The sequence below is a fragment of the Sapajus apella genome, unplaced genomic scaffold, assembly GCF_009761245.1.
Source record: "Sapajus apella isolate SASKATOON/1434 unplaced genomic scaffold, GSC_monkey_1.0 scaffold181, whole genome shotgun sequence".
Taxonomy (NCBI): domain Eukaryota; kingdom Metazoa; phylum Chordata; class Mammalia; order Primates; family Cebidae; genus Sapajus; species Sapajus apella.
Genome location: NW_022437121.1, coordinates 1,065,906 through 1,072,552, shown reverse-complemented (window position 1 = coordinate 1,072,552; position 6,647 = coordinate 1,065,906). Strand labels below are relative to the sequence as shown.

Sequence of the window (6,647 nt, the reverse complement as noted above, 5' to 3'; positions counted from 1 at the left end):
AGAGTGTGGCTTAGAGGGGGTGTGGCCTCTAGTGAGGGTGTGGCCTTGGAGGAGGTGTGGTCTCTAGTGAGGGTGTGGCCTTAGAGGAGGTGTGGCCTCAAGAGAGGGTGTAAACCCTAGTGAGAGTGTGGCTTAGAGGGGGTGTGGCCTCTAGTGAGGGTGTGGCCTTAGAGGGGGTGTGGCCTCTAGTGAGAGTGTGGCTTAGAGGGGGTGTGGCCTCTAGTGAGGGTGTAGCCTTAGAGAGGGTGTAGCCTTAGAGAGGGTGTAGCCTTAGAGAGGGTGTGGCTTCTGTGCTAGCAGAGTCTTCGCCAAAACGGGCGAATGGCTGTATCAGATACTCATGTCCCCAGCTGACAGCTCAGGCCCTTCATATCTGGGAATCAAATTGAAAAGTGTCTGACTCCACAGTCCAAGGGATGCTACTATGGGATGAGGGGCAAATATAAGGGCAGAGGTGGGCTGGGTCCTGGAAGCTGGGCAGTGGCTCACCAGGAGCCCCCTAGGCCTGACTGGCTGAGCCTGCCACCCTCATGCCCCACCCCCAGCTCCCCGATTCTGCTCCTTAGTGCCACCTGGAAGCTGAGCCCCATCTGCCTCATAAAGTCAGCATAAGACCCCAAGGCCACCGGGAAAGCCAAAAATAATTTAGTTAGGGGAGGAAGGTGAGGGCTAAGTTATAAATTAGGGCACAGCCACACGCAGCACCAGCCTCGCTGCCCTCTGCCCCTTGTTGACACTGGGCCAAGCAGACCCTGCCGTAAGGATGTCCATTGCCTGGACTCCCTACCCCCACATGCCAGGGCCAGGCAGGCCTGTGGTCAGCAGCTGCCTGGGTTTAAAGGAAGCTCCAGTCCTCACAAAGGCCATGGGGAGGACGGGCATGGGGTCTGCTCAGTAGGTACCCCTGTCCTGCTGGCCCCTGAGTACCCTCCTGACCCCTGGCCCCTCTCAGCTCACCCAGGAGTCACCAAGACCTGTCTGCTGGATTAACTAGGCTTTGCACATCATTTCCAAAAGAAGCTGGGCCACAAAACTGCCGTTCAGCCTTGTGAAGTTACCAGGTCTCTGCCCCAGCCTGGCTCCCATACCCCTGCCTGGCTGCCCAGGTTCCTGCACAGGTTTGCCCATCTGGCTGTGCAGCCTCCAACATCTGCCACCCCAACATGCAAGTGCACACAGAGGCAAGCCGGGCCATGTGTACGCACACACATGCACGCCCAGGGCCTGGCTGTCCAGAGCTGGGGCAGGACGGGGCCCATGGTGGCTTTGAAGATACTGGATTCTGGGGCTGGGTTCAGAGTGCCACCACCTCCTAGGGTCCCTCTGATACCACTGTTTTCTGGAATTTCCTGCTGACACAGGATATGGGGGGCCGGGCGGGCCAGCGGGGGGCAGCCAGAGCCTCCGGGGCCCTCACCCAAACCTTGTCCCATACCTTCCCCCTTTGCCCCTGGTCTTCCCACACCAGGAAAGCCCCTCCCATCCTTCAGGCCCCAGAGCCCTCAGGCTGCCCCCACAATCCTGGAAGCTGTGACTTGTCACATCTTCTGGTCAGCTTTTGGGCCCCAGCACAGCCTACAGCACGACCTCTGGAGGGGCTTGGTTCATTTATTTTTTTACCTACAATGAATTACTTGAATTTTTGCTTAATTATTATTATTGCTATTTTACATCTGATACCCTGAGGGGCTTGAGAAGGGTGAACGGAGTGACACTCTGGAGGGGCCACCGGGTGACCTGCAGGCCTCACATGTGGGTGGAGGTGGGACAAGGGGCTTGGATTCTGGGAGCTGGCCCCCAGGCTGTAATTACCAGGTGCACCCCCCATCTGAAGTTGGGCGTGCTGGCCCCAGTCCCAAATTACAGAGCACAGCCGAGTGGCACAGCCCCGGGCAGGAAAACAGGGCCTGCCCCGTCCGGCTCTCCAGCCCTGTGCCCAGCTGGCTTCCCCTCCGCTGGGCCTGGCCACCCCAGAACCAGCAGGTGGCCTCCAGGGTCACCTGGCAGCCAGGTCAGCCCTGCCCAGCCCTGTGTCCATGCTCTGACAGCAGCTAGAGGGGCCCTGAAAGGATGAGCAGGGGCTGGAGCCCCCTCTGCTCCCACCCACCCTCCCACCTCACCTGCTTCCTCTGCACCTACCTGCTCTGCAGTTATCACACAGGGCCACAAAGTGGGTGGTTTAAAGCAACAGAAATGGGTTCTGTCCCGATTCTGGAGGGCAGGATTTAGAAATACAGGGCTGGGCTTACTCCAGAGGCTCAGGGGGGCTCCCTCCTGCCTCCTCCAGCTTCCGGGGCTGCTGGAGCTCCTGGGTTGGCGGGTACATCACTCGTGTCTCTGTCATCACAGCTGGAACTCTGCAGCCTTACTTTGTTCATCCCTGTCAGCCCACGGGAATGTGGCCTCCAGGACGGGACAGCGGGGATCTGTGTCCTCTCCCGGCTGCACCCCAGCCAGCAGCTCAGGCCTGGGGCACAGCAGGTGCAGAGATGGCCGCAGAGCCTGAGACAGCAGAGGGAGGCAGTGACGCGTTGTGCGCCTTTGGGGCCAGCAGCTCAGGAAGGGCAGGCAGAGCCCTCTTTGGGGCCCATGTCCTTTGGGGATGGGTAGAACAGTGCACGGTGGGAGTACCTCGCACTCCTCGTGGAGCATAAGAACCTCGCCCAACTGGCCTTGCTGCAGGCTGACCAGTGGACGCTCTCAGGCCCAGGGTCCAGAGTCTGCCTGCCAAGCACCCAGGTGATACGTGGGACGGTTGCTGAGAGCTGCCAGGGCTCCGTCGTGTGCTGGGTATGATGTCAGGGGTCCACACATGACAGCCTTCACCCGCTAGCAACTCCGAGATGCTCATAATTTAGAAGGGGGAACTGAGGCTCATGCTGGAGTACTGAGGAATGCCTTCCAGCAGCACTGCACAGGCAATCGGTCTGCCTGGGGCAGAGGGGAGACAGTTCCCAGAAGGCAGCAGAAGCAGCAAAAGCCAAGAGTCTGGCCCATGCCAAGCCTTGGGGTCCCTGGAAGACCATCCTGATGGCAGGAGCTGAGGCTTCCCTGGGGGCTTCAGGGGAGGTGGGAGGCCAGGCAGCTTTGACAAGCCCCACTGTCTCCTTCCAGTAGCCCCAGCCTTGTCCCAGCCCCTGCCTGGGGACTTCTCAGCCTGGGACTGGCTCATCCCCCCTTGCTGCCCCCATCAGTCCATCCAGTCCCTCCTGCAAGCCCCTGCTCCGTCAACCCTATTTCCTCCACCCTGACTCCTTGCCTGGGGTCCTGCCTTCCAGCTCCATGCTGACTGGCACTCTGAGCCCTTGCCAGCTGCCCAGGGAGCTCCTGGGGCCCAGGCAAGGCTACCCATCCCCTATGCAGCCACCCTGGCCCTAAGCAAGCAGGAGCTAAGGCCATGGATGAAGGTACAAACAAGGGAAGCTTCTGGGGAGGCTGGGGAGGCTCCTGGTCAGCAGGAGGCTGCCGGATGCAAGCAGTAACTTACTCACCTGGTAAGTCTTCTGAGGAGGGCTGGGCCAGTGAAACTCCCAACCGGGTCCTTGGGGAGGAGGTTGCCGGCAGGATGGATGGGAGCCAAGGCCAGAGTGTGCCTGGAGCAGCCCCTGGCTCAGCCAGGCAGCAGCTTGGGGCCCCGCCAGGTGGTGGCTGCCAGCCTCCCTGTGAGAGCTGCTGCCTGCGGTTTGAGGCTTTGGCTTCCAGGCTGGCTTCCTCCCCAGTGGGCGGTGAGGCTGTGACTGCAACAGGTCCCACCTGGCCCCTCCTGGGGCTGGGCCCTGCACCATCTCCTGCTTTTACTGGCTGGGCGATGGGGGAAGGGGCTGAACCCTAGCCCGGTCCCCTGACTTGATGGTGACAGCCCCACCTCTGGTGGGGATTAAGGCGATGGTATGTGGGAGGGGCCTAGCATGGTGGCTGCTGAATTAGGTCCCTTGAGATGGACTGAAACCATGGAGGAGGGAAAAAATGAGTCCCTGGGAAGGTCTGAAAGTCATGCAGAAGAGCTGACATTTGAGCTGGGTATGGAAATGCAGCAGGGAGGAACGGAGGTGGCGCTTCTCACAGAGAGGCCGGCCCAGCAAAGGCAAGGTGTGGCCAGGTGCTGTGCTTTGCAGCATGCAGGAGCCTGGGTGTGTGGATGTCAGAGAGGAGGGCCAAGGGAGCAGGCAGTATGGTGAGGACCCAGAGAACAAGCCCACAGAGCTTGGACTGGGACTGAAGGTGCTGGGGAACCCTGGGGGGCCTGGAGCAGCACCCCACTCACCAGCCTGGCCATGACTGAACAACTAGCAGGACTCACCATGCACTCACCCAAGAGGAGCTCCCTGCCAGCCACAGTGATAAGAATTGCACTCACCCAAGAGGAGCTCCCTGCCGGCCACAGTGAAGAGCTACACACACCCAGATGATGACATTCTGTCTCCAAAAGCTCACAGTGCCCCATGGGCTGGCATGTGGCTCCACAAGGAAGACAAGGGCTCTGAGGGAGGTCACATGGCAGAGAGGGGAATTCAGGGTGTGGGCAAAAGGCAGAGACAGGAACATGAAGGACGCGTGCCCAGGACAAGGAGGAACCTCCGTACGAGAAGCTCGATATCAGAAGCTGAGGTCAGAAATCGTCAGAAATCTGAATGTCAGAAATCGTCCGCCTGGCACACCGCTGGCTGGAAACTCGTGGAGTTCCTGTGGCACCTGGCCCAGAAAGCTTCCCACGCATGGCCCCAGGCACTCTCCTGGGATTATGGTAGGTGTCTGTGGCCTCTCAAAGCCTGGGCCCCGAGCTGCCAGGCATGGAGGAGGATGGCAGCAGTACCCAAGGCTAGCCTGGATGCTGGCCGGCACAGCCCTGAGCTGGATGGCCCAGGAGTTCCCAGCAGCTACTGGGCTCCATACCAACACTTGCATGTGGATCCTAGAGGGAAGCTGGGAGCCGTCACAAGCTAAAAACTCTGCTGGCAAACAAAACAGAGGGTTTGACTATGACATGGAAAGGTGAAACCCCAAAGGAGCCCCTGCATACTTCACAGGGTTCCTGGGCTCTTCTGAGACAATCGGACTGACTCGGGGCTTTGGGCCTGGCCGAGGGTGTGAGGTCCCCAGAGCAGGAGGCAAGGACAGGAGTGGTGCCTGCACAGCCCAGTGCCTGGTCACGACCACGGTCCCTGAGAACATGCCATCTGCACAGCCTGGGATACTGCAGGGTCACCTGTGCCCTGGGCCCCTGGTGTGGATGGACATCCTCAAAAGGACATGGCCCCTGACTGGTCAGCTCATCCTAGGACCCCAGGGACCAGACCAGAGCATGCCACTAAGTAGGGGGCCCCACGTCAAGCGGAGGCAGAGCTTCTCTATTCCCGCAGCTGTCACTCCCCAGCCTCGAGCCCCAGGGCCTGGTGGTCTAAAGACAGGCCAGAATGGGGCTGGAGTCCCACTGGGCACTGCACAGAGTGGAAAACTGACGGCCAGGAGCAGCTTCCCAGGGCTCCATGCCCAGCCCCTCCCCAGCACCCAGGCACACAGGGACATTCCATGTGCCCAGGGACAGGTGTCCAGTGGGGCCGTCTGCCCAGGCTACCTGGGCACATATGGGGGCCCCCTTCCTTGCTCCCCGCATTTCAGAGGTGCAGCCAGGATGGAACAGGAAAAAGCCTGGGGGCCAAAGGGCGGCTTGGACCCCACATTGCCCCACGTGGATGCCACATCACCCTGTGGGAGACCAAGGCCCACCTCAGCCTCCCTCTCCAGCCCCTATCCCAGCAGCCCACGCTTCCTCATCCCACAAGGACCCCTCGCTCAGTCCCTGGCCCAGCCCTCCAGACCGCACTGGACTGATGACTGCTGGTCATTCCCACAGAACCACCTCCAACACCCCCTTATAGCTCCCCGGTCAACAAAGACATTCCAGAACCTTCTCTGACCAGCCCAGGCCAGACACCAAGAACACAGCAGTCGACAGTCAGCCCCAGACCTGCCCTCACCAAGCGCACACCTGCCCATGGGTCCCCAGAGGCCAAGAGCCCCTTTCTCTTCTCACCTGCACTTCCCCTCCCAGCAGCCCTGACCCAGCTCCCTCAGACCCTCAGACCCACGGGTCTCAGATAGTGGGGTCCAGCACCCCTCACCTGGCCACCAGAACCCAAAGCTGTTGTGAAGACTCTCCTCTAACACCTGATTCCTTCTAGAGAAGGCCAGGTCTCAGCCGGACAGCCCAACAGCTCCCCAAGGCGTCCATGTTCCTCCCGACAGGGAGCTCAGCCCTCTGCAGCACAACGCTGTTCTAAGGTGCTGTTTGCTAGAAAGTTCCACCTCCAGACCCCTCCTCACACAAGCATCTCCTGGGCCCTGCAGGTCTGGTGGCTGGGGGAAGTGGCATCACTGATTTTGAAATCGTTTTGCAAATGTTTTTCCTTTGTTTTGTTTTATTTAGAAATTTCCCGAATTTTTACCAAGTTAAAGAGATAACCACAAGAATGTGCGGCCCAAGTGAACAACTGGCATAAACAGCCCCTCCCCCACTGCCCAGCCTCCCCCAAACCACGGCCCCCCAACTCAGCAGCAAAAAATGCCAGACATGTAGAAGAAAATAGAAGCTGTGCAGACAGAGCTGGGTGAGAAGCACAGCCCGGTTCCTGGGCCGAGGCGTGCGC

General features: G+C 59.9%; 1 long non-coding RNA gene across 1 annotated transcript in view; it reads right to left on the bottom strand.

Moving 5' to 3' along the window:
- Positions 1 to 6,401, bottom strand: part of LOC116543086 — a 9,329-nt gene extending 2,928 nt beyond the window's left edge. The window contains exons 1-2 of the long non-coding RNA XR_004265468.1: positions 6,169 to 6,401; positions 975 to 978 (exon numbers count right to left, since the gene is read on the bottom strand). This is a non-coding gene — a long non-coding RNA (uncharacterized LOC116543086). The remainder of the gene's footprint in view (positions 1 to 974; positions 979 to 6,168) is intronic.
- Positions 6,402 to 6,647: the final 246 nt, after the last annotated feature.